We start from the raw sequence: 25813 nt of genomic DNA, 5'->3' as shown, positions 1-25813 counted from the left end.
GTGGAGTCGGGGCCGGAACCTGAGGATTCCTCTCCAGTGCTGACATGGATCTTGAGGTACTTCTGGAGTCTCCCCAGGGGAGTCAGTCCTAGGCTCGAGTGGGGGCATGCACGTGCGATTTCCTCCGGAGCTGTAGCAGCAGTGTCGCACTTCCTGTCGCGTGGATCAAGGGATCTGTGGCTTTCCCTCGAGGCTTTCCGTGAGGCTTTCACACGAGGCTTTCCCACATGGCTGTGCCACGTGCCACCGTGGTGTGAGTCGATCTTCGGCTTCAAAGGCGAGTCAGTGCAGGGAAAACAGGTTCTTCTGGAATGGACTGAGACATCTGGGGGACTCTTGGAATGGTGGCACGACCCTGGAGTTCTCTCGCCTTTCCTGTGAAGAGCGCCTCCTCTTGAGATGCAACGGGAACACCGGGAATTCTTTCCCGACCAAGCAGGGAAAGGATCCCTCAACTCGAGCTACGAGGCAGAAGCGGGGCTCCTCTGGATGTTTGCGGGACCATCGTGCTTCCTCTTGAGTGGAGACGGGTATGTCGAGATCTTCTTAATTGCAGCAAGCGTGTGGAAGAACCTTTGGAAGTTCCAGACGTTACGTGTGATTAGCTTCGAGACGCTTCAGCGGAAGTGGGCCTCATCTCACCTGGAGGGGACAACCTTCTGGATTGTCTCGAGTTGTGGCAGGTTCTTTCGCCTTACGACGGGAACATCAGAGACCCGCTCTGGTGGTCTCACGAAAGGCCAGTCACTATGCGAGTTGCTAGGGGACTCTCGGGATTCCTCTCCCGTCGATGTGGGAGCCTTAGACCTTGTGTGGAGTCGGGGACGGAACCTGAGAACTCCTCTCCAGTGCTGACATGGATCTTGGGGTACTTCTGGAGTCTCACCAGGGGAGTCAGTGCTCCTCTCGTGTGGGGGCATGCACGTGCACTTTCCTACCGAACTGTAGCAGAAGTGTCACGCTTCCTGTCCCATGGATCAAGAGATCTGTGTCTTTCCCTCGAGGGTTCCCACGAGGCTTTCCCACAGGGTTGTCCCACGTGCCACCGTGGAGTGAGTTGATGCTCGGCGTGAAAGTCGAGGCAATGCAGGGAAAACAGGTTCCTCTGGAATGGACTGAGACATCTGGGGGACTCTTGGAATGGTGGCACGACCCTGGAGTTCCTCTCGCCTTTCCTGTGGAGAGAGCCTCCTCTTGAGATGCGACGGAAACGCCGGGAATTCTTTCCCGACCAAGCAGGGAAAGGATCCCTCATCTCAAGCTACAAGGCGGAAACGGTGCTCCTCTGGATGTGGGCGGGACCCTCGTGCTTCCACTTGTGTGGAGTCGGGTATGTCGGGGAACTTCTTGAGCTGCAGCAACGGTGTGAAGAACCCTTTTGAAGTTCCCGTGGTTAGGTGTGCTCAGCCTCGAGACGCCTCAGCGGAAATGGGCCTCATCTCGATGGAGGGGAGAACCTCCTGGATTTACTCGAGTTACGGCAGCTGCTCTCTACTTACGACGGGGACTTCAGGGACCCGCTCTGGTGGCCTCAGGAAAGGCCAGTCCCCATGCGAGTTGCTAGGGGGCCTCTCGGGATTCCTCTCCCGTCGATGCCGGGGCCTAAGACCTTGTGTGGAGTCGGGGCCGGAATCCGAGTTTCCTCTCCAGTGCAGACATGGATCTTGGGGTACTTCTGCAGTCTCCCCAGGGCAGTCAGTCCTCGTCTCGAGTGGGGGCATGCACGTGCGCTTTTCTCCCGAGCTGTAGCAGCAGTGTCACGCTTCCCTTCGCGTGGATCAAGGGATCTGTGGCTTTCCCTGGAGGCTTTCCCAGGAGGCTTTCCCACGAGGCTTTCCCACAGGGCTGTCCCACGTGCCACCATGGTGTGAGTCGATCCTCGGCGTGAAAGTCGAGGCAGTGCAGGGAAAACAGGTTCCTCGGGAATGGACTGAGACAACTGGGGCACTCTTGGAATGGTGACAGGACCCTGGAGTTCCTCTCGCCTTTCCTGTGGAAAGCGCCTCCTCTGGAAATGCGACGGGAACGCCGGGAATTCTTTCCGAAAAAGCAGGGAAAGGATCCCTCCCCTCCAGCTACCAGGCAGAAACGGGGCTCCTCTGGATGCCAGTGGGAACCTCGTGCTTCCTCTCGAGTGCAGACGGGTAAGTCGGGGAACTTCTTGAGTTTCAGCAAGGGTGTGACGGACCCTTTGGAAATTCCAGAGTTTAGGTGTGCTTAGCCTCGAGACGCCTCAGCGGAAATGGGCCTCATCTAGCTGGGAGGGGAGAACGTCCTGGATTTTCTCGAGTTGCGGCAGGTGCTCTCGACTTATGACAGGGACCTCAGGGACCCGCTCTGGTACACTCAGGAAAGGCCAGTCCCCATGCGAGTTGACAGGGGGCCTCTCGGGATTCCTCTCCCATCGATACCAGGGCCTAAGACCTTGTGTGAAGTCTGGGCCGGAATCTGAGGATTCCTCTCCAGTGCTGACATGGATCTTGGGGTACTTCTGGAGTCTCCCCAGGGGAGTCAGTCCTCGTCTCGAGTGGGGATATGCACGTGCGCCTACCTCCCGACCTGTAGCAGCAGTGTCATGCTTCCCGTCGCGTGAATCAAGGGATCTGTCGCTTTCCCTCAAGGCTTTCCCACGAGGCTTTCCCACGAGGCTTTCCCACAGGGCTGTCACACGTGCCACCGTGGTGTGAGTCGATCCTCGGCATGAAAGTCGAGGCAGTGCAGGGAAAACAGGTTCCTCTGGAATGGACTGAGACATCTGTAGGACTCTTGGAATGGTGACACGAACCTGGCGTTCCTCTCGCCTTTCCTGTGAGGAGCACCTCCTCTTGAGATGCGTCGGGAACGCCGGGAATTCTTTCCCGAACAAGCAGGGAAAGGATCCCGCCTCTCGAGCTACGAGGCGGAAACGGGCTCCTCTGGATGTGGGCGGGACCCTCGTGCTTCCTCTTGGGTGGAGACGGTATGTCAGGGAACTTCTTGAGTTGCATGAAGGGTGTGAAGGACCCTTTGGAAGTTCCAGAGTTTAGGTGTGATTAGCCTTGAGTCACCGCAGTGCAAATGGGCCTCATCTCGCCTGGAGGGGAGGACCTCCTGGATTTTCTCGAGTTGCGGCAGGTGCTCTCGACTTACGACAAGGACCTCAGGGACCCTCTCTGGTTGCCTCAGGAAAGGCCAGTCCCCATGCGAGTTGCTCGGGGGCCTCTCGGGATTTCTCTCCCGTCGATGCCAGGGCCTAAGTCCTTGTGTGGAGTCGGGGCCGGAACCTGAGGATTCCTCTCCAGTGCTGACATGGATCTTGGGGTACTTCTGGAGTCTCCCCAGGGGAGTCAGTCCTCGTCTCCAGTGGGGGCATGCACGTGCGATTTCCTCCCGAGCTGTAGCAGCAGTGTCACGCTTCCTGTCGCGTGGCGCAAGGGATCTGTAGCTTTCCCTCGAGGCTTTCCCAAAATGCTTTCCCACGAGGCTTTCCAACAGGTCTGTACCATGAGCCACAGTGGTGTGATTCGATCCTCGGCGTCAAAGTGGAGGCAGTGCAGGGAAACAGTTTCCTAAGGAATGGACTGAGACATCTGGGGGACTCCTGGAATGCTGGAACGACCCTGGAATTCCTCTCGCCTTTCCTGTAGAGAGTCTCTCCTCTTGAGATGCGACGGGAACGCCAGGAACTCTTTCCGACATAGCAGGGAAAGGATCCCTCAACTTGAGCAACGAGGCAGAATCAGGGCTCCTCTGGATGTGGGCAGAACCCTCGTGCTTCCTCCCGAGTGGAGACGGGTATGTCAGGGAACTTCGTGAGTTACAGCAAGGGTGTGAAGGACCCTTTAGAAGTTCCAAAGTTAGGTGTGATGAGCCTCGAGACGCCTCAGTGGAAATGGGCCTCATCTCGCCTGGAGGGGAGAACCTCCTGGATTTTCTCGAGTTGCGGCAGGTGCTCTCGACTTACCACGGGGAACTCAGGGACCCGCTCTGGTGGCCTCAGGAGAGGCCAGTCCCCATGCGAGTTGCTAGGGGGCCTCTCGGGATTCCTCTCCCGTCGATGCCGGGGCCTAAGACATTGTGTGGAGTCGGGGCCGGAACCTGAGGATTTCTCTCCAGTGCTGACATGGATCTTGAGGTACTTCTGGAGTCTCCCCAGGGGAGTCAGTCCTCGGCTCGAGTGGGGGCATACACGAGTGCTTTCCTCGCGACCTGTAGCAGCAGAGTCACCCTTCCCATCGGTTGGATCAACTGATCTGTGGTTTTCCCTGGAGGCTTTCCCACGAGGCTTTCCCACAGGGCTGTCCCACGTGCCACCGTGGTGTGTGTCGGTCCTCGGCGTGAAAGTCGAGGCAGTGCAGGGAAAACAGGTTCCTCTTGAATGGACTAAGACATCTGGGGGACTGTTGGAATGGTGGCACGAACCTGGAGTTCCTCTCGCCTTTCCTGTGGAGAGCGCCTCCTCTTGAAATGCGATGGGAACACCGGAAATTCTTTTCCGACCAAGCAGGGAAAGGTCCCTCATCTCAAGCTACGAGGCGGAAACCGGGCTCCTCTGGATGTGTTCGGGATCCTCGTGCTTCCTCTCGAGTGGAGACGGGTATGTCGGGGAAATTCTTGAGTTGCAGCAAGGGTGTGAAGGACCCTATCGAAGTTTCAGAGGTTTGGTGTGATTAGCCTCGAGACGCCTCACCGGAAATGGGCCTCATCTCGCCTGGAGGGGAGAACATCCAGGATTTTCTTCCGTTGCGGCAGGTGCTCTCAACTTACAACGGGGACCTCAGGGACCCGCTCTGGTGACCTCAGGAAAGGCCAGTCCCCATGCGAGTTGCTAGGGGGCCTCTCGGGATTCCTCTCCCGTCGATGCTGGGGCCTAAGACCTTGTATGGAGTCGGGGCCGAAAGCTGAGAATTCCTCTCCAGTGCAGACATGGATCTTGAGGTACTTCTGGAGTCTTCCCAGGGGAGTCAGTCCTTGCCTCCAGTGGGGAAATGCACGTGCGCATTCCTCCCCACCTGTAGCAGCAGTGTCATGCTTCCTGAGGCGTGGAACAACGGATCTCTGGCTTTCCCTCGAGGCCTTCCCACGAGGCTTTCCCACAGGGCTGTCCAACGTGCCACCCTGGTGTGAGTCGATATTCGGCCTGAAAGTCGAGGCAGTACAGGGAAAACAGGTTCCTCTGGAAAAGACTGAGACATCTGGGGGACTCCTGGCATGGTTGCACAACCCTGGAGTTCCTCTCGCCTTTCCTGTGGAGAGCGCCTCCTCTTGAGATGGGACGGGAATGCCGGGAACTCTTTCAATGTTGCAGGGAAAGGATCCCTCATCTCGAGCTATGATACGGAAACGGGGCTCCTCTGGATGTGGGCGGGACCCTCGTGCTTCCTCTCGAGTGGAGACGGGTATGTCGGGGAACTTCTTGAGGTGCAGCAAGGCAGGGAAGGACCCTTTGGAAGTTCCAGAGGTTAAGTGTGATTAGCCTCGAGACGCCTCAGCAGAAATGGGCCTCATCTCGCCTGGAGGGAGAACCTCCTGGATTTTCTCGAGTTGCGGCAGGTGCTCTCGACTTACGACGGGGACCTCAGGGACACGCTCTGGTGGCCTCAGGAAAGGCCAGTCCCCATGCGAGTTTTTCGGGGGCCTCTCGGGATTCCTCTCCCTTCGATGCCGGGGCCTAAGACCTTGTGTGGAGTCGGGGCCGGAACCTGAGGATTCTTCTCCAGTGCTGACATGAATCTTGTTGTACTTCTGGAGTCTCCCCAGGGGAGTCAGGCCTCGTCCCCAGTGGGGGCATGCACGTGCACTTTCTCCCGAGCTGTAGCAGCAGTGTCACGCTTCCCATTGCCTGGATCAAGGGATCTGTGGCTTTCTATTGAGGCTTTCCCACAGGGCTGTCCCACGTGCCTGCGTGGTGTGAGTAGATCCTCGGCGTGAAAGTCCAGGCAGTGCAGGGAAAACAGTTTCCTCTGCAATGGACTGAGACATCTGGGGACTCTTGGAATGGTGGCATGACCCTGGAGTTCCTCTCACCTTTCCTGTTGAGAGCGCCTCCTCTTGAGATGCGACGAGAAAGCCAGGAATTCTTTCCCGAGGATGCAGGGATAGGATCCCTCGTCTCGAGCTACGAGGCAGAACCTGGGCTCCTCTGGATGTGGGCGGGACCCACGTTCTTCCTCTCTAGTGGAGACGCCTATGTCGGGGAACTTCCAGAGTTGCAGCAAGGGTGTGAAGGACCCTTTCAAAGTTCAAGAGGGAAGGTGTGATTAGCCTCGAGATGCCTCACAGGAAAAGGGCCTCATCTCGCCTGGAGGGGAGAACCTCCTGGATTTTCTCGATTTGTGGCAGGTCTCTGTCGAGTTCCGACGGGGACCTCAGGGACCTGCTCTTGTGGCCTCAGGAAAGGCCAGTCTCCATGCAAGGTGCTAGGTTTCTCTTGGGATTCCTCTCCTGTCGATGCCGGGGCCTAAGTCCTTGTGTGGAGTCGGGGCCAGAACCTGAGGATTCCTCTCCGTTGCTGACATCGATCTAGTGGTATTTCTAGAGTCTCCACAGGGGAGTCAGTCCTCGTCTCGAGTGGAGACTTGCACGTCAGCTTTCTTCCTGTGCTGTAGCAGCAGTGTCATGCTTCTCACTGCGTGGATATAGGTATCTTGGCTTTCCCTTGAGGCTTTCCCATGAAGCTCTCCCACAAGGCTGTCACCCGTGCCACCGTGGTGTTAGTTGATCCTCGTTGTGATAGTCAAGGCAGTCAATAGAAAACAGGGGGTTCAGGATTAGGAAAAATAAAATAAAATAAAAATAGGAAAAGAAAATCTTTCTGGTACAGTTCTTCTGTGAATTCTTGCCACTTCTTAATATATTCTGCTTCTTTTAGGTCCATACCGTTTCTGTCTTTATCGAGCCCATCTTTGCATGAAATTGTCCCTTGGTATCTTTAACTTTCTTGTCGAGGTCTCTAGTCTTTTCCTCTCTGTTGTTTTTCTCTATTTCTTTGCATTGTTCGCTCCTGAACGCTTTCTTATCGCTCCTTACTATTCTTTTTAACGATGCGTTCAGATGCTTATATCTTTCCTTTTTTCCTTTGCTTTTCTCTTCTTTTCTGTTCACAGGTATTTGTAAGGCCTCCTCAGACAGCCATTTTGCTTTTTCGCCTTTTTTTTCTTGGGGATGATCTTGATCCCTGTTCTTATACAATGTCACAAACCTCCATCCATAGTTCATCAGGCACTCTATCAGATCTAATCCGTTAAATCTATTTCTCACTTCCACTGTATAATCATCAGGGATTTGATTTAGGTCATACCTGAATTGTCTAGTGGTTTTTCCTTCTTTCTTCAATTTAAGTCTAAATTTAGCAATAAGAAGTTCATGGGATGAGCCAGTCAGCTCCCCATCTTGTTTCTGCACACTGTATGGATAGTGTGTGGCTGTGCCTTTGGCTGCAAAGAATATAATCAGTCTGATTTCAGTGTTGACCATCTGATGATGTACATGTGTAGAGTCTTCTCTTGTGTTGTGGGAAGAGGCTGTTTGCTATGACCAGTGCGTTCTCTTGGCAAAATTCTATTATTTGCCCTGCTTCATTCCTTACTCCAAGGCCAAATTTGCCTATTATTCCAGGTGTTTCTTGACTTCCTACATTTGCATTCCAGTCCCCTAGAATGAAAAGGACAACTTTATTAGGTGTTAGTTCGAAAAGGTCTTGAAAGTCTTCATAGAACTGTTCAACATCAACTTCTTCAGCATTACTGGTTGGGGCATAGGCTTGGATTACCTGATATTGAATGGCTTACCTTGGAAAGGAACAGAGATAATTCTGTCGTTTTTGAGAGGGTATCCAGGTACTGCATTTCAGGTTCTTTCGTTAACCATGATGGCTACTTCATTTCTTCTAAGTGATTCCTGCCCACAGTAGGAGATATCACGGTCATCTGAGTTAAATTCATCCATCCCAGTCCATTTTAGTTCTCTGATTCCTAGAATGTCAATGTTCACTCTTGCCATCCCCTGTTTGACCACTTCCACTTTGCCTTGATTCCTGAACCTAGCATTCCAGGTTCCTATGCAATATTGCTCTTTACAGCATCAGACCTTGCTTGTTTCACCAGTCACAACCACAACTAGGTATTGTGTTTTCTTTGGCTCCATCCCTTTCTTCTTTCTGGAGTTATTTCTCCACTGATCTCCAGTAGCATATTGGGCACTTACCGACCTGGCAGTTCCTCTTTCAGTATCCTCTCATTTTGCCTTTTCATATTGTTCATGGGGTTCTCAAGGCAAGAATACTGAAGTGGTTTGCCATTCCCTTCTCCAGTGGACCACATTCTGTCAGCCCTCTCCATCATGACCTGGCCGCCTTGGGTGGCCCCTCACAGCATGGCCTAGTTTCATTGAGTTAGACAAGGCTGTGGTCCATATGATCAGTTGGCTAGTTGTCTGTGATTATGGTCTCAGTGTGTCTGCCCTCTGATGCCGTCTCACAACATCAACTGTCTTTCTTGGGTTTCTCTTACCTTGGTCATGGGGTATCTATTCACAGCTGCTCCAGCAAAGCGCTACCACTGACCCTTACCTTGGACGAGGGGTATCTCATCAGAGCCGCCCCTCCTGACCTTGAACGTGGAGTAGCTCCTCTCAGCCCTCCTGCACCCGCACACAACCTTTAGTTGTGTTGAAACTACAAATCTGTGTGCCAACCACAGGTAAAATGAAGTGGCTCAGTCGTGTCCGACTCTTTGTGACTCCATGGACTGTAGCCCACGAGGCTCCTCCATCCATGGAATTTTCAAGGCAAGTGTACTGGAATGGTTTCCTTCTCCAGGGATCTTCCCGTTCCAGGGATCAAACCAGGATCCCGCATTGGGGGCAGATGCTTTACCAACTGAGCCACCAGGGAATCAAGCTTTCACAAGTCAAAAAGATAGTAAACTGAACATAAGAGATAACATGCACGTGATGTATCTGATAAGCAGTTCCCATGTAAAATAGACTAAGAACAAACAGCACACAAGTCTCCAAGAAAAAACACACCATCCTTGTCCCATCCCCCAACACCAACTCCAACCTAAACACTTGATCTCACTCTAACTTATCCCTAAAATCTAACCCTAAGCTAACAATATCTATGTGCGTTCAAAGGCATCCATCCATTCACAGGAGAGATAGAAAGAGAAAAAGGAAGACAGAGACATAATTTCCTTTCTTTTGAAAGGAAAAGAAAGATATGTCTAGAGAGAGACACTGTATAAGAGAGAGGAAATGAGTAGATTTTACAGACCTCTTCATAAATCTATCTGGAAGTGTGAAGCAATGACAGCGCTCATCCACTACAAAAGTGGGCAAATAACCCAAGCATATGAGAGTAAAGGAGTAGAATGCAGGAAGCCATTATAGGCTCAGCCACCCACAGAAGCCAAGATGGGGCACTTGAACCAGAATCTCAATGGAAAAAAGAGGACCAGAAAGTTGGGTCCTCTTGTAAATAAGAGAAGGTGATCTTCCAGTCTCCCTTTCAGTTCTCTATTGCGGGGGGGGGGGGGGGCGGATTCCCAAAATAGGTAGCAAAGGGAGTGCTGTCGAGTTGCCATAGGGATCCGTAGCTTTCTCTTGAGGTGCCACAGAGTTGTCACACCGTCCACTGCGTTTTGAGTCGATACTCGGCGTGAATCAGGTGAATCAGTGCAGGGGAATCAGGTTTATCTGGAGTGTATTGGGACATCTTGATCTTTTGGAATTGTGGCACGACACCTGGAGTTCCTCACGAGTTTCAAGATGAGATCAACTCATCTTGAGGTGCGACAGGAACACCGGGATTCCTTTCCTGAAGAAGCAAGGAAATGGACCCTCATCTCGAGATAAGGAGGGGAAAATGGGGCTCTTCTTGAGTTGTGGTGGGACACTCGGTGTTCCTCTCAAGTGGAGACAGGTATATCGGGGAACTTCTTGAGTTGCATCAAGGGTGTCAAGGACCCTTTCGAGGCTCAAGAGGGAAGGTTCGATTTCCCTCGAGACACCACAGCGGAAAAGGGCCTCATCTCGCGTTGAGGGGAGAATCTCCTGGTTTTTCTAGAGTTGTGGCAGGAAAATTGGGGTTCCTCTCAAGTTACGACGGGGACCTGAGGGACCCGCTCATGTTGCCTCAGGAAAGTCAAGTCTCCATGCGAGTTGAGAGGGGCCTCTCAGGATTCCTCTCCCGTCGGTGCAGGGTCCTCGGTCCTCATCTCGAGTTAAGGCCAGAAGCTCAGTGTTCGCCTCCAGTGCTGAAATGAATCTCGGGGTTCCTATGGAGTTTCAACAGGGGAGTCAGGCATCATCTCGTGTGGAGACATCCAAGTCCGCTTTCCTCTCGAGCTGTCTAAGAAGTGTCAGTCTTCCTGTCGAGCTGACATAGGGATCTGTGGATTTCAGTCGAGGTGCCACAGGGCTGTCACACCTGCCATCGTGTTTTGACACGATATTCGGGGTGACATTCGAGTCAGTGCAGGGGAGTCAGGTTTATCTGGAATGGATTGGAACATGGGGTCTTTTTGAATTGTGGCACGACCCCTCGAGGTCCTCTGGAGTTCCAAATTGAGACCGTCTCCTCTTGAGGTGCCACTGAAATGCCAGGATTCCTTTCCTGATGAAGCAAGGAAAGGGACCCTCGTCTTAAGATGAAGTGGGGAAAACGGGGCTCTTCTTGAGTTGTGGCAGGACCCTCGTTGTTCCTCTCGAGTGGAGGTGGGTATGTCGGGGAACTTCTTTAGTGGCATCAAGGGTGTCAAGGACCCTTTCGAGACTCATGAGGGATGGTGGGATTTCTCCTGAGATGCTGCAGTGGTAAAGGGCCTCATCTCTCGTTGAGGGGAGAATCTCCTGGTTTTTCTCTAGTTGTGGCAGGAAACTTGGGGTTCCTCTAGAGTTACGACAGGGAACTCAGGGACCCGATTATGTTGCCTCAGGAAAGTCAAGTCTCCATGCGATTTGCGAGGAGCCTCTCGAGATTTCTCTCCAGTCGGTACCCAGTCCTAGGTCCTCAGTTGGTATTGAGGCTGGAACCTCAGGGTTCCTCTCCAGTGCTGACATGAATCTCAGGGTTCCTATGGCGTTTTAATAGGGGGGTCAGGCCTCGTCTCATGTGGAATCATGGAAGTCCGCTTTCCTCTCGAGCTGTAAAAATAGTGTCAGGCTTCCTATCGAGTTGACATAGGGAACTGTGGCTTCCTCTTGAGGTGCCACCAGGCTGTCACAGTTGCCATCGTGTTTTGAGTTAATACTTGGGGTGACAGCTGAGTCAGTGCAGGGGAATCAAGTTTATCTGGAGTGGATTGGGGCATCGGGGTATTTTGGAATTGTGGCACGACCCCTGGAATAACTCTCGAGTTTCAAGTTGAGACCGCCTTATCTTGAGTTGCGACGGGAACTCAGGGATTCTTTTCTCGACGAAACAGAGAAATGGACGCTTATCGAGGTCCAGCCCCCGTTGGATCCAAGGTATCCGAAGCGTGGATGGCGAGGTGAGAGAGATATATAGATATAGAGAGAGATACGGAAAGATTTTGCACTTAAGAGAATAGAGGAGAGAAAAGAGGCTGATAATACTTGGATTACACTGAAAGACAATAAAGTCCCAAGACAAGGGACTTACACCATTCCTGTAGGCCACAGGTGCTCGCTTGAATAGCAGAGGGTGTCCCGCGTTGGGCTCACTCTCGCGTGGGTCTCAGAAGCCCTGGCAGAGAAGTTAACACGGAGGACCCCTGCACCCCAAGAGATCAGCCTGACAATAAGTAAGGAGAGAAAGAAAGTACAACAAGGGAGGTCAAGCTTGTGCAAGACCCGTAGCTTTATTTGCAAAAGGAGCTTATGTACCCTAAGTTTTACATAATGGAAGATGCAGAGTCATGCAGGAGCAGCAGTCCTGACCCTTATCGATACCAGGCTTTCTTTCTGTATACTTTTCCGTATTCAAAAGGTCTCAGGTGATTTACATTATCTTCTGGCCTAGAGGCCTGTTAACATTTTATGGCTCTTTTCCTTAATGAATGTTAATCAACTAAAAAACTCATTTTCCCTTGAAGTGTTTTTTCTTTAATCTGCATCACCCTCAAAGTACTAAATAAAGTTACATTCCTATAGGGCAAAGGTGCAGTGGGTTACAACAAAGTACTTAACTCAAAGATCTAATGTTGGTGATGCCAGGGCTACTACCTGTTTTTTCTCTATACCAACTATATCAGCAAATAAAAGATGAAAACTTGGCAGCAAGTATTAGCTCAACAATGAAACCTTTAACCAATTCTATTCTAATCATTTTTAACTTGTCAAAAGGCTCTACACTCCTATAATGTTTTAAGTTTCCTGTGCCTTTCACAGTTTGGAGGCTGTAAACAATCACATGCTTAGATGAAAAAGTATGGATAAACCTGTCGGGCAAGGTAGAAAGCTATCAGAGGGCTTTGAATTGAAACACTCCAATTACATGCCCAGGAGACTTATAAACTAGAGCTATAAGTTAATTTTCTTCAGAGAAAGGAGGTCGGGGACAGCCCCACGTTGGTAAGAGAGGAGTTAGTGAAAAATAGCAGGACAGGCAGATTCTGGTTTTGGGGTAGATGCTCAAGCAGGTCCAGAGGGTCCCTCAAGCCCTGAATCATCTTTGCCTGTAAGGCCTCGTCCTTGTGACCTTTGTCATGGGTGGGATCTGCCATGCTGACTCCAGGCAGACCCACATCTCGAGATGAGGAGGGAAAAACGGGGCTCTTCTTGAGTTGTGGTGGGACACTTGGTGTTCCTCTCGAGGGGAGACCAGTATGTTGGGGAACTTCTTGAGTTGCATCAGGGGTGCCAAAGACACTTTCGAGGTTCAAGGGGGAAGGTGGGATTTCTCTCGAGATGCCACAGTGGAAAAGGGCCTCATCTCGCTTTGAGGGGAGAATCTCCTGGTTTTTCTTGAGTTGTGCCAGGAAACTAGGTGTTCCTCTCGAGTTATGACTGGTATCTCAGGGACCCTCTCGTGTTGCCTCACAAAAGTCAAGTCTCCATGTGTGTTGTGATGAGCCTCTCGGGATTCCTCTCCAGTTGGGCCCAGGGCCTAGTACCTCATTTGGAGTTGAGGCGGGAACCTCAGTATTCTTCTCCAGTGCTGACATGGATCTCGGGGTTCCTATGGAGTTTCAACAGGGAAGTCAGACCTCATTTCGTGTTCGGACATGGAAGTCAGCTTTCCTCTCGAGCTGTAAAAGTAGTGTCAGGCTTCCTGTCGAGTTGATGTAGGGATCTGTGGCTTTCTCTTGAGGTGCCACAGGGCTTTCATACCTGCCATCGTGTTTTGAGTCAAAACTCGTGGTGACAGTCGAGTCACTTCAGAAGGAATCAGGTATATCTGGAGTGGATTGGGACATTGGAGTCTTTTGGAATTGTGGCATGACTCCTGGAGTTCCTCTCGACTTTCAAATTGAGACCCCCTCCTCTTGAGGTGCTAAGGGAACGCCAGGATTCTTTTCCCTATGAAGCAGGGAAATGGACCGTCATCTCGAGATTAGGGGCAAAAACTCGACTCGTCTTGAGTTGTGGCCAGATGCTTGGTGTTCCTCTCCAGTGGAGACGGGTATGTCAGTTAACTTCTTGTGATGCATCAAAGGTGTCAAGGACCCTTTCGAGGCTCAAGACGGTAGGTGGGATTTCTCTTTAGACACTCTAGTGGAAAAGGGCCTCATGTCGTTTTGAGGGGAGAATCGCCTGGTTATTCTCGAGTTAAGGCAGGAAACCTGGGGTTCCTCTTGAGTTACGACGGGGACCTCAGGGACCTGCCCATATTGCCTCAGGAATGTCAAGTCTCCATGCGAGTTGCAAGGGATTTCTCGGGATTCCTCTCCAGTTGGTGCTGTGTGCTAGGTCCTCATCTGGATTGGGGCTGGAACCTCAAGTTTCCCCTCCAGGGCTGACATGGATCTCGGGGTTCCTATGGAGTTTCAACAGGAGAGTCAAGCCTCATCTCGTGTGGAGACATGCAAGTCCGCTTTCCTCTCGAGTTGTCAAAGTAGTGTCAGACTTCCTTTCGAGTTGACATAGGGATATGTGGCTTTCTCTCGAAGGGCCACAGCACTGTCACAACTGCTGTTGTGTTTTGAGTCGATCCTCGGGGTGACAGTCGAGTCAGTGGAGGGGAAACCGGTGTATCTGGAGTGGATTGGGACACTGGTGTCCTTTGAAATGATGGTACGACACCTGGAGTTCCTCTCGACTTTCAAATTGAGGCCACCTCCTTTTGAAGTGCGATGGGAATGCCGGGATTCCTTTCCCGACGAAGCAGGGCAAGGGACCCTCATCTTGAGATGAAGAGGGAAAAACGGGGCTCTTCTTGAGTTGTGGTGGGACTCTCGGTGTTCCTCTCGAGTGGAGACGGGCATATCGGGGTACATCTTGAGTTGCATCAAGGGTGTCAAGGACCCTTTCGAGGCTCAAGAGAGAAGGTGGATGCTGCAGCGGAAAATGGCCCCATCTCGCTTTAAGGGGAGAATCTCCTGATTTTTCTCGAGTTGTGGCAGGAAACTCGGGGTTCCTCTCGAGTTACAACGGGGACCTGAGGGACCCGCTCGTGTTGCCTCAGGAAAGTCCAGTCTCCATGCGAGTTGCAAGGGGCCTCTCAGGATTCCTCTTCAGTCGGTGCTGGGGCCTATGTCCTTATGTGGAGTTGAAGCCAGTACTTCAGGTTTCCTCTCCGGGGCTGACATGGATCTCAGTGTTCCTATGGAATTTCAAGAGAGGACTCACGTCTCGTCTCGTGTGGAGATAGGCAAGTCTGCTCTCCTCACGAACTGTCAAAGTTGTGTCAAACTTCCTGTCGAGTTGACATAGGGATCTGGGGCTTTCTCTCGAAGTGCCACTGGGTTGTCACACCTTCCATCGTGTTTTGAGTCGATCCTCAAGGTGACAATTGAGTCACTGCAAGGGAATCTGGTGTATCTGGGGTGGGTTGGGACATTGGGGTCTGTTGGAATTGTGGCTCGTCCCCTGGAGTTCCTCTCAACTTTGAAGTTGAGAGCGCCTCCTCTTGAGGTGAGACAGGAACACCATGATTCCTTTCCCAACGAAGCAGTGAAATGGACCCTCAACTTGAGATGAGGAGGGAAAAACGGGGCTCACTGCGAGTTGTTGCAGGACCCTCAGAGTTCCTCTCGAGCAGAGACGTATATGTGGGGGAATTTCTTGAGTTGCATCAAGGGTGTCAAGGACCCTTGCAAGGCTGAAAATGGAAAGTGGGATTTCTCTTGAGACAGCACAGCGGGAAAAGGCCTCATCTCACATTGAGGGGAGAAACTCCTGGTTTTTCTCCAGTTCCGAGAGTAACCTTGGTGTTCCTCTAAAGTTATGTCTGGGAAGTCAGGGACCCACTTGTGTTGCCTCAGGAAAGTCCAGTCTCCATGCGAGTTTCGAGGGGCCTTTTGGGATTCCTCTAGTCAATGCCGGGTGCTAGGTCCTCATCTGGAGCTGAGGCCGCAACCTCAGGGTTCCTCTCCAGGGCTGACATGGATTTCGGGGCTCCTAAGGAGTTTCAACAGGAGAGTCAGGCCTTGTCTCATCTGGAGTCATGCTAGTCCGCTCTCCTCTCGAGCTATCAAAGTAGTGTCAGGCTTCCTTTCGAGTTGACAAAGTAATCTGTGGCTTTCTCTCAAGGTGCCACTGGGCTGTCACACCTGCCATCGTGTTTTGACTCGATACTCTGGGTGACAGTTGAGTCAGTGCAGGTGAATCTGGTTGATCTGGAGTGTATTGGGACATTGGGTTCTTTTTGATTTGTGGCATGACCCCTGGAGTTCATCTCAAGTTTCAAGTTGAGAACGCCTCCTCTTGAGGTGCAAGGGAAACACCCGGATTCCTTTCTCAACAAAGCAAGGAAATGGGCCCGCATCTCGAGAAGAGGAGGGGAAAATGTGGTTCTTCTTAACTTGTTTCAGAAACCTCGGTGTTCCTCTTGAGTGGATATGGGTGTGTCAGGGAAATTCTTGGGTTGCATCAAGGCTGTCAAGGACCCTTTCGAGGCTCAAGAGAGAAGATGGGATTCCTCTCCAACGCCACAGTGGGAAAGGGCCTCATCTCACATTGAGGGGATAATCTCCTGGTTTTTCTTGAGTTGCTCCAGAAACCTTGGGGTTCTTCTCGAGTTACTACTTGGACCTCAGGGACCCGGTTGTGTTGCCTCAGGAAAGTCAAGTCTCCATGCGAGTTGTGAGAGGCCATTCGGGATTCCTCTCCAGTCAGTGCCAGGTCCTAGGTCCTCATCTGGAGCTGAGGCCACAACCTCAGGTTTACTCTCCAGGGCTGACATGGATCTTGGGGTTCCTATCGAGTTTTAACAGAGGAGTCAGGCATCGTCTCTGAGGTTCGACTTCAACTTGAGATAAGGACCTAGGACCCAGCACCAACTGGAGAGGATCCTAAGAGGTCCCTCACAACTCACATGAAGACTTGACTTTCCTGAGGCAACGCGAGAGGGTACCTGAAGTCCCTGTCATAACTTGAGAGGAACACCATTTTTCCTGCTGCAACTATAGAAAAAGCAGGAGATTCTCCCCTCATTGCGAGATGAGGCCCCTTTCCCCTGCAGTGTCTCGAGAGAAAGCCCACCTTCCCTCTTGAGCCTCAAAATGGTCCTTGACAGCCTTGATTCAACTCAAGAATTTCCCCAACATACCCTCCCCCATTCGAGAGTAACACTTAGGGTCCTGCCTCAACTCAAGAAGAGCCCCATTTTTCCCTCTTCATCTCAAGATAAGGGTCCATTTCCCTGCTTTGTAGGGAAGGAATCCAAGCATTCCCATCACACTTCGAAAGGAGGCTGTCTCAACTTGAAACTCGAGAGGAACTCCAACGGATTTCCCACAATTCAAAAATGTGGGAATGATGTCCAAATCCACTTCAGATAAACCTGATTCCCCTGCACTGACTCGACTATCACGCAGAAAATCAACTCAAAACACATTGGCACGTGTGGCAGCCCTGTGGCACCTCGAGAGAGAGCCACAGATCCCTATGTCAACTCGGCCGGGTGCCTGACACTACTTTTACAGCTCGAGAGGAAGGCGGACTTGCATGTTTCCACACAAGACGGCCTGATTCCCCTGCGGAAACTCCGTAGGAACTCCAAGATTCATGTCAGCACTGGAGAGAAATCTTACGTTCCAGCCTCAACAGTAAAAGAGGCCATTGGCCCCTGAACCAACTGCAGAGAAATCCCGAGAGGCCCCTCGCAACTCGCATGGAGATTTGACTTTCCTGAGGAAAAATGATCGGGTACCTGACGTCTCTGTCGTAACTCCAGAGGAACCCCAAGTTTCCTGCCGCAACTCGAGAAAAACCAGGAGATTCTCCCATCCACGTGAGATGAGGCCCTTTTCTGCTGCAGCATCTCGAGAGAAATCTCATCTTCTCTCTTGAGCCTTAAAAGTGTCTTTGACACCCTTGATGCAACTCAAGCAGTTTCCCTACATCCCCTTCTCCACTCGTGAGTAACCCCAAGTGTCCCGCCACAACTCAAGAAGAGCCCCGTTTTTCCCTCCTCATCTCGACATGAGGGTCTGCCTTGAGCCAGCACGGGAGATCCCAACCATGACAAAGGTCAAGAGGACGAGTCCTTACAGGTAAAGACGACTCAGTACTTGAGGGATCCTCTGGAGCACAAGCATCTACCCCAAAACCAGAATCTGCCTGTCCTGCTATTTTTCACCAACTCCTCTGTTACCAACAGGGAACTCTCCCTGACCATCTTTCTCTGAAGAAAATTAACTTATAGCTCTAGTTTATAAGTCTCCTGGGCATGTAATTGGAGTGTTTCAATTCAAACCCCTCTGATTGCTTTCTCACTTGCCTGACAGGTTTATCCAGACTTTTTCAACTAAGCATGTGATTGTTTACAGCCTCCAAACGACAAGAGGCACAGGAAGCTTAAAACATTATAGGAATGTGGAGCCTTTTGAGGAGTTAAAAATGATTAGAATAGAACCGGTTAAGAGTTTCATGGTTGAGCCAATACTTGCTGCCAAGTTTTCATATCTTTTATTTGTTGATATAGTCCATATAGAGAAAAAAGCAGTTAGTAGCCCTGGCATCACCAACATTAGACCTTTGAGTTAAGTACTTTGTTGTAACCCACTGCACCTTTGTTCTATATGAATGTAACTTAATTGTATTTAGTACTTTGAGGGTGATGCAGATTAAAGAAAAAACACTTCAAGGGAAAATGAGTTTTTTGGTTGATTAACATTCATCAAGGAAAAGAGCCACAAAATGTTAACAGGTCTCTAGGCCAGAAGATAATGTAAATCACCTGAGACCTTTTGAATACGGAAAAGTATACAGAAAGAAAGCCTGGTATCGATAAGGGTCAGGATGGCTGCCTCTGCATGACTCTGCATCTTCCATTATGTAAAACTTAGGATATACAAGCTCCTTTTGCAAATAAAGCTACGGGTCTTGCACAAGCTTGCCCTTCCTGTGTGGTACATTCTTTCTATCTTTACTTTCTTTTCAGGCTGATCCCTTGGGGTGCAGTGTTCCTCCATGCTCACTTCTCTGCCTGGGCTTATAAGACCCATGCAAGATGGAGCACAAAGCGGGGCACCCTCTGCTATTCAAGTGGTGGCCAGTGGCCTACGTGAATGGGGTAAGTCCCTTGTCTTGGGACTGTATTGGCTTTCTGTGTAAACCAAGGAATATTAGTCTATGTTCTCTCCTCTATTCTCTAAATTGCAAATTATTTCCTTATCTCTCTATATATCTATATATCTCTGTCGCCTCGCCATCCACGTTTCAGATGCCCTGGATTCAACCGAGGCTGTATCCCGGTAAGGGTCCATATCTCTGCTTCATCTGGAAAGGTATCCCAGCGTTCCTGTCCCAATTCAAGAGAAGGCTGTCTCAACGTGAAACTCGAGAGGAACTCCAGGGGTCGTGCCACAATTAAAAAAGACCCCGAAGTCCCAATCCACTCCAGATACACCTGATTCCCCTGCACTGACTCGACTGTTACCCCGAGTATCAACTCAAAACGTGATGGCATAGGTGACAGCCCTGTGGCACCTGGAGAGAAAGCCACAGATACCTATGTCAACTCGACAGGAAGCCTGACACTATTTTTACAGCTCTAGAGGAAAGCGGACTAGCATGTCTCCTCACGAGATGAGGCCTGACTCCCCTGTGGAAACTCCATAGGAACCCAGAGATCCATGTCAGTACTGGAGAGGAAACCTGAGGTTCTGGACTCAACTCCAGATGAGGACCTAGGACCCGGCACCGACTGGAGAGGAATCCCAAGAGGTCCCTTGCAACTCGCATGGAGACTGGACTTTCTTGAGGCCACACGAGTGGGTCCCTCAGGTTCCAGTCGCAACTCAAGAGGAACCCCAAGTTTCCCGCTGCAACTTGAGAAAATCCAAGAGATTCTCCCCTCAACACGACATGAGGCCCTTTTCCACTGCGGAGTCTCGAGAGAAATCCCACTTTCCCTCTTGACCCTCGAAATAGTCCTTGACACCATTGATGCCACTCAAGAAGTTTCCCGACATAATCGTCTCCACTAGAGAGGAACACCTAGGGTCCTGCCACAACTCAAGAAGAGCCCCGTTTTCCCCTCCTCATCTCGAGATGATTGTCCATTTCCCTGAGTCGTTTGGAAAGATATCCCCACGTTCCATCACACCTCAAAAGGAGCCAGTCTCAACGTGAAACTCGAGAGCAACTCATGTGTTGTGCTACTGGGGTCCAGCCCTGGTTGGTTCCAGGGTATCCGAAGCATGGACGGCTAGGCCAGAGAGGTATATAGATACAGATTTATAGACTTAGAGTTATAGAGGGAGGTAAGACAGCCGTTAAGAGATTAGAGGAGAGAAAGAGGCTGATATTCCTTGGTTTACACAAATAGCTAATAAAGTCTCAAGACAAGAGACTTGCTCTGTTCTCGTAGGCCACAGGCGCCTGCTTGAATAGCGGAGGTTGCCCCGCCTTGGCCTCCCTCTCGCGTGGGTCTTAGAAGCCCGGGCAGAAAAGTGAATGCATAGAGCCTCTGTCTTCCAAGGGATCAGCCTGAAAACGAGAGGGAGTTAAAGGGAGAAAGAGAGAAAGAATTGACATGAGGGAGGTCAAGCTTGTGCAAAAACCCCATAACTTTATTTTCAAAAGGTCCTTATATACCCTAAGTTTTCCATAATGGAAGATGCAGAATCATGAAGGGTCAGCAGTCCTGACCTTATCGATATCAGGCTTTCTTTCTGCATACCTTTCTGAATCCAAAAGGTCTCAAGTGATTTACATTATCTTCTGGCCAGGAGGCATGTTAACATTTTATGGTATTTTTCCTTGATAAATGTTAATCAACCAAAAAACTCATTTTCCCTTGAAGTGTTTTTCTTTAATCTGCATCACCCTCAAAGTACTAAATAAAGTTACATCCTTATAGAACAAAGGTGCAGTGGGTTACAACACAGAAAGTACTTAACTCAAAGATCTAATGTTGCTACTTGTTTTTTCTATATACAAACTGTATTAATTAATGCACTCCCAGGTACACAACAAATAAAGGATATGAAAACTTGGCAGCAAGTATTGGCTCAACAACGAAACTCTTAACCAGTTTTATTCTAATGATTTTTTTTAACTGTTCAGAAGGCTCGACATGAGGAGGGAAAAACAAGGCTCTTCTTGAGCTGTGGCAGGACATTTGGTATTCTTCTCGAGTGGAGATGGGTATTTAGGGGAACTTCTTGAGTTGCATCAAGGGTGTCAAGGACTCTTTCGAGGCTAAAGAGGGAAGGTGGGATTTCTCTCGAGACACTGCAGCGGAAAAGGGCCTCATCTCACGTTGAGGGGAGAATCTCCTGGTTTTTCTACAGTTAGGGATCAAACCTGGGGTTCCTCTCAAGTTACAACGGGGACCTCAGGGACCCGCTTGTGTTGCCTCAGGAAAGTCAATTCTTCCCGCGAGTTGCGAGGGGCCTTTTGGGATTCCTCTCCATTCTGTGCCGGGTCTTAAGTCCTCATCTGGAGCTGAGGCCGGAACCTCAGGTTTCCTCTCCAGTGCTGACGTGGATCTCAGGGTTCCTATGGAGCTTCCACAGGGGAGTCAGGCATCATCTCTTGTGGAGACATGCAAGTCTGCATTCCTCTCGAGCTTTAACAGGAGTGTCTGGCTTCCTGTCGAGTTGACATAGGGATCTGTGACTTTCTCTCGAGGGGCCGCAGGGCTGTCACACTGGCCGTGGTGTTTTGAATCTATATTCAGGGTGACAGTCGAGTCAGTGCCAGGGAATCAGGTTTATCTGGAGTGGAGTGGGACATCGGGGTCTTTTGGAATGGTGAAACGACCCTGGAGTTCCTCTCAACTTTCAAGTGGAGACTGCCTCCTCTTGAGTTGCCACGAAAACGTCGGGAAAGGGAAATGGACCCTCATCGCGAGATGAGGAGGGAAAAATGGGGCTCTTTTTGAGTTGTGGTGGGACCCTCGGTGTTCCTCACTAGTGGAGACTAGTATGTCAGGGAACTTCTGAGTTGCCTCAAGGGTGTCAAGGACCCTTTAGAGGCTCAAGAGGGAAGATGGGATTTCTCTCGAGATGCCACAGCGGAAAGGGGCCTCATCTTGCATTGAGTGGAGAATCTCATGGTTTTTCTCGAGTTGCGGCAGGAAACTTGAGGTTCCTCTCGAGTTACAACGGGGACCTAAGGGACCCACTCGTGTGGCCTCAGGAAAGTCCAGTCTCCATGCGTGTTGCGAGGGGCCTCTCAGGATTCCTTTCCAGGCGGTGCTGGGTCCTAAGTCTTCATCTGGAGCTGAGCCTGGATCCTCAGGCTTCCTCTCTAGTGCTGACATGGTTCTCGGGGTTCCTATGGAGTTTCCACAGGAGAGTCAGGCCTCATCTAGTGTGGAGACATGCAAGTCCGCTTTCCTCCTGAACTGTAACAGTAGTGTCAGGCTTCCTGTCGAATTGATATAGGTATCTGTGGCTTTCTCTCCAGGTGCCACAGGGCTGTCACACGTGCCATCGTGTTTTGAGTCGATACTCGGGGTGACAATCAAGTCAGTACAGGGGAATCATGTGTACCTGGAGTGGACTGGGACATCTTGGTCTTTTAGAATGGTGGCACGACCCCTGGAATTCCTCTCATCATTCAAGTTGAGACCCCCCCTTATCAAGGTGCGACGGGAATGCAAGTATTCCTTTCCTGACAAAGCAGAAAAATAGACCCTCATCTCGAGATGAGGAGGCAAAAACGGGGCTCTTATTTTTTGTGGCAGGACCTTCAGTGTTACTCTCTAGAGGAGACGAGTGTTTCGAGTAACTTCTTGAGTAGCATCACAGGTGTCAAAGACCCTTTCGAGGCTCAAGAGGGAAGCTGGGATTTCTCTCGAGACACCACAGCAGAAAAGGTCCTCATCTCCCATTGAGGGGAGAATCTCCATGTTTTCTAGAGTTGCAGCAGGAAACTTGGGGTTTCTCTCGAGTTAAGACGGGGACCTCAGGGACCAACTCGTGTGACCTCTGGAAAGTCCAGTCTCCATGCGAGTTGCAAGGGGCCTCTCGGGATTCCTCTCTACTCAGTGCCAGGTCCTAGGTCCTCATCTGGAGCTGAAGCCAGAACCCTAGTTTTCCTCTCCATTGCTGACATGGATCTCGGGGTTCCTATGGTGTTTCCACAAGGGAGTCAGGCATCATCTCGTGTGGAGACATGCAAGTCCGTTTTCTTCCTGAGCTGTAACAGTAGTGTCAGACTTCCTGTCGAGTTGACATAGGGATCTGTGGCTTTCTCTGAAGGTGCCACAGAGTTTGTTGCCGGGGTCCAGGCCCAGTGGATCCAGGGAATTCGAAGCGGGGATGGAGTTGAAGTCTGGGAAAGGACTATTTAATTAGAAATATATGAGAGATTAGAAAAAATAGTGTAGTAGGAAACTCTAATGGAGAAAAGAGGCTGAATAAATTGGTTTGCGTGGAAAATTAATAAAACCTCGAGACAAGAGGTTTGCACCATCTACGTTAGGCCACCGGCGCCCGCTTGAATAGCAGAGGGTGCCCTGCCTTGGGCCACCTCTCGCGTGGGTCTTAGAAGACACTGCAAGTAAGTAGAAGTGGTGAGCCTCCGCACTCCAGATGGGAATTCTGCCTGAGAAGGAGAGGGATGTAGAGGGAGAAAGAGAGAGAGAGGAAGTCGATATGGCGGGAGCCATATTTCCAAGAAACCAGTTCGAGAAGCTGGTCTGAGAAACTGGTCCATCCATTACTGTCTGGAAAATCTTTTTAAACCTTTGGTTGCACATAGAGATCAATAGATAATAAAAAATTATGCAGGGTCAGCTGCCCTGACTCTTATCGAGACCAGGCCTTCTCTCTGCATACTTAGCTGTATACACAAGTCTTAGGTGATTTACATCATCTTCTGGCCAGAGGGCCAATTAAAATTTTACAGCCATTTTCTAATAAGGGTCTGTCAACAAGAAAACCTTACAAGTGTTGTTCTTCCCACAGCCTGGTGCCACTCTCAGAAAGCACTAAATAAAGTTACATTCTTACAGAGCAAGGACACAACAATTTATAACAAAGAAAGAGGAGTACAGTGATTTATAACAAAGAGAAAATTAATTAACTCAAAAGTTTAGTGTTGCTAACATCAAAACTACTATATTCCTTTTTGTATATCCCAATTACATTGATTAATATACTTCAGGTGCCTTAAAGATAAGGAATATGGAGGCCTGGCAGCAGTCATGGACTCAAGAGTGAAACCCATCACCAATATAATTTTTAGCTTTTTGGAAAAGGCTCTGTATCTTTAAGATGCCTTAAGCTTTGTGCCTATCGTGGTTGGGGGGCTGTAAACAATCACAAGTTGTAAAAGTCCAGTGGAATCTGTCAGGCAAGTTAGAGAACCATCAGAGGGATTTGAGCTGAAACATTCCTTTCATATGCAGGAGACTGGTTGGAGCTCTAAGTTAACATTTTCCAGAGAAAGGTGGTGGGGGGACAGGCCCTGTTAATGTCAGAAGAGTGGAAAGCAGAGTACAATAAGGCAGGCAGACTATGGCTTTTGGGGGTAGATGCTCAGCCAGATCACGTCTTTGGGTATGTCAGACTTCCTTCCTCATGACTTTGTCACAGGCGGAATTCCTCACGCTGGATCCTAGCAGGCTGTCACAAGTGCCATCGTGTTGTGAGTCGATTCTCAGTCTGACCATCGAGTCAGTGCAGGGGAATCAGGTGTATCTCAGTGGACTGGGACAGCAGGGTCTCTTGGAATTGTGGCACAGGGGAGATGTGATGGGAACACCAGGATTCCTTTCCCGATGAAGCAGGGAAATGCACCCTCATCTCGAGATGAGGAGGGAAATACGGGGCTCTACTTGAGTTGTGGCAGGAGCCTCAGTGTTCCTCTCGAGTGGATACAGGTATGTCGGGGACTGCTTGAGTTACATGAAGCGTTTCAAGGACCCTTTCGAGGCTCAAGAGGGAAGGTGGGATTTCTCTCCAGACGCTGCAGCCGAAAAGGGCCTCATCTCGCGTTGAGGGCAAAATCGCCTGGTTTTTCTCGAGTTGTGGCAGGAAACTTAGGGTTTTTCTCGAGTTACAACGGGGACTTCAGGGACCCGCTTGTGTTGCTTCAGGAAAGTCCAGTCTCCATGCGAGTTGCAAGGGGTCTCTCTGGATTCCTCTCCAGTCGGTACGGGTTGTAGGTCCTCACCTGGAGTTGAGGCCAGAACCTCAAGTTTCCTCTCCTGTATTGACAGGGATCTCGGTGTTCCTATGGAGTTTCAACAAGGGACTCAGGCCTCGTCTCGTGTGGAGACATGCAATTCTGCTTTCCTCTCGAGTTTTAATAGTAGTATCAGGCTTCTTGACGAGTTCACATATGGATCTGTGGCTTTCTCTTGAGGTGCCACAGGGCTGTCACAATTGCCATCATGTTTTGAGTCGCTACTCAGGGTGACAGTCGAGTCAGTGTAGGAGAATCAGGTGTCTCTGGAGTGGATTGGGACATCCGAGTCTTTTGAAACGGTGGCACAACCAGTGGAATTCCTTTCGACTTTCAAGTTGAGACCGCCTCCTCTTGAGATGAGCCGGGAATGCCAGGATTCCTTTCCCGACGAAGAAGGGAAATGGACCCTCATCTCGAGATGAGGAAGGAAAAACGAGGCTCTTCTTGAGTTGTGGCCAGAACCTCGCTGTTCTCGAGTGGAGACGGGTATGTCAGGGAACTTCTTTTTTTTTTTTCTTTTCTTTTCTTTAAAATTTATTTTATACAAGTATAGTTAATTTACAATGTTGTTAGTTTCAGGTATATAGCAAAGTAATTCAATTATACTTCTTGAGTTGCATCAAGGGTGTCAAGGACCATTCGAGGCTCAAGAGAGAAGGTGGGATTTCTCTCGAGACGCCACATTGAAAAGGGCCTCATCTCGCATTGAGGGGAGAATCTCCTGGTTTTTCTCGAGTTGTGGCAGGAAACTTGGAGTTCCTCTCCAGTCACGATGGGGACCTCAGGGACCCGCTCGTGTGGCTTCAGGAAAGGCCAGTCTCCATGCGAGTTGCGAGGGGCCTCTCAGGATTACTGTCCAGTCAGTGCCGGATCCTAGGTCCTCATCTACAACTCAGGCTGCAACCTCAGGGTTCCTCTCCAGTGCTGACATGGATCTCAGGTTCCTATCGCATTTCCACAGGGGAGTCAGGCCTCATCTCATGTGGAGACACGCGAATCTGCTTTCCTCTCAAGCTGTAACAGTAGTATCAGGCTTCTTGTCTAGTTGACATAGGGATCTGTAGCTTTCTCTTGAGGTGCCACAAGGCTGTCACACGTGCCATCGTGTTGTGAGTCGACA

The sequence above is a fragment of the Ovis canadensis genome, chromosome 3, assembly GCF_042477335.2.
Source record: "Ovis canadensis isolate MfBH-ARS-UI-01 breed Bighorn chromosome 3, ARS-UI_OviCan_v2, whole genome shotgun sequence".
NCBI classification, from domain to species: Eukaryota; Metazoa; Chordata; class Mammalia; order Artiodactyla; family Bovidae; genus Ovis; species Ovis canadensis.
This window is presented reverse-complemented; position numbering follows the sequence as displayed.